Below are 2,147 nucleotides of genomic sequence, written 5' to 3'. Positions count from 1 at the left end.
TCAAATCCAATTTCAGCAAAAGAACACCACACTGTTCCACGCCTCCTTGGAGTTGTAAACAAGAACTAATTATTCAAGCTTCCATTTTCCCAAATAAAGTACATGTAGTCCTTGTAATAACTGTATGGAAGAGGTGACTTGGAAACATCTTCCATTTGTTAGTGTCTTATCAGGAGATTATTAGAATCTGACTGGATTTTTGTGAATCATGCAGACTGCTGTTGTGGCAGCAATGAGTCTTTGCTGATCTTACAGGGGTTCATTGATATGGAGTGTCCTCTTCACTTTGCCAATGACCAAGGAGGGAGAGAGAGAGAGAGAGAAAAAGTGTGTGTGTGTGTGTGTGTGTGTGTGTGAGAGAGGGAGGGAGGGAGAGAGAGTGTATGTGTGTCCATGTTCATGCAACAGAGCCTGGTCTCCAATTATCTGAGCTATCCCTGCCATTGGGCAAAGCTTTTACTCCAACAGGACCATGTAGTCATCTTGTGTACAACAGCTATGCCTTTTAATACAAATGAATGCCTCAGGAATGCCTCATGACCTTCCAGCTCATCCTCACCCAGAAACTATACACTACATTCATCAGTGCATGAAAGAATACATGAGATGAAAGAGGAATTCAATTCTAGCCTTGATCACATGCTGTTCTGTGCCCTGAAGAGAGACAAGTGGATTCTCCTCGGTGACCTCAATGCCACAGTTAGGAAAGACACAGACTTCTGGAAAGAGGTGATTGGTAAGGAGGGCATAAGGAGGGTAAACACCACCCTCTTCACAAAATGCCTACAGTATAGCCTGGTCATCACAAACACCCTATTCCATCAGACGGACAAATATAAACATCACAGCAACATCCTTGCTCTAGACTTTGGCTCTTGCTTGATTCCATCGTCATCTGATTGATGGACCACAAAACTATTCACATCATCTCTGCCATGACACAGAGATAAAGTGCTTAAGAAGGCATATGGGATATTTACCTTAGCTGAGGTAGGGAGTTTAAAACAGGGTTGTTATGCTGGAACTGTATAAACATTGCTGAGGCCACAGCCGGAATATTGTGTGCTGCTCTGGAGTTCACATCAAAGGAGGGATGTGGCAGCATTGAAGAGGTTGTAAGAAAGATTTACCAGGATGTTGCCTGGGCTGGAGAGTGTCAGTTACGAAGACAGATTGAACAGACTGGAGTTGTTTTACTCAGAGCAGAGGAGATTGAGAAGGGACATGATAGGGATGTATAAAATAATGAGGGGCATGGATAAGATAGACAGAAAGAAACCTTTCCCCGTGATGGTAGGATCAATTACAAGGGAGCATAGATTTAAGATAAGGGGATAAATGTTTAAAAGTGATATGAGAAAAAAGTGTTTTCACTCCAAGGATGGTGGAAATCTGGAACTCACTGCCTGTAAGGGTGGTAGAAGCAGAAACACTCAATATTTAACAAGCGTTTAGATGCACACTTGCGATCCAAGGCTATGTGCCAAGTAAAATGGATCTAGAATAGTTAGGTGATTGTTTTCACTGATGTAGACACGATGGGCTGAAGGGCATCTTTCTGTGTTGTAAATCTCTGTAACTTTATGACTCTATATCTCCCACCTAGTTTATTCACTTCTTCTGGACTCACAGAATTATTTACCTCTAGCCTCCTACTTGCAGTTAAAGCTACAATTTGGTCTGTGGTACTTTCCTTTTGAATTCCCTTTTCAGATTCACTCAAATGAACACTAATAACCAGAGTTTCTCTTGAAATTCCCACTATTCTGAACAAAAGAGTCCCAATTATTACAATGGAAACACTCAGGCCCTTGATTTTCCACACCATCCTCAGTACCATCCTTTCTGATCCGAGGAAGAGATATCATGGCTTTCCAGCTGTCCCTTCTGTATCTTTTTACTTATCTGTTTCTCACCATCTCGCATACCATTCTGCTTGAATTTATGGTGAGCGATGGAATAAAAGGTTTACTTTAAAGGATCAACTCATAGCCATCAGCCATTATTACTACAGGTACAACCCTTTGGTCCTAATTGCAAAATATAGTGAGACAACAAGGTGCAGGGCTGGATGAACACAGCAGGCCAAGCAGCATCATAGGAGCAGAGAGGCTGACGTTTCGGGCCTAGACCCTTCATCATCTTTT

This window comes from Rhincodon typus, chromosome 2 (genome assembly GCF_021869965.1).
Source record: "Rhincodon typus isolate 14 chromosome 2, sRhiTyp1.1, whole genome shotgun sequence".
Taxonomy (NCBI): Eukaryota; Metazoa; Chordata; class Chondrichthyes; order Orectolobiformes; family Rhincodontidae; genus Rhincodon; species Rhincodon typus.
Note: the sequence above shows the minus strand (reverse complement) of the source record.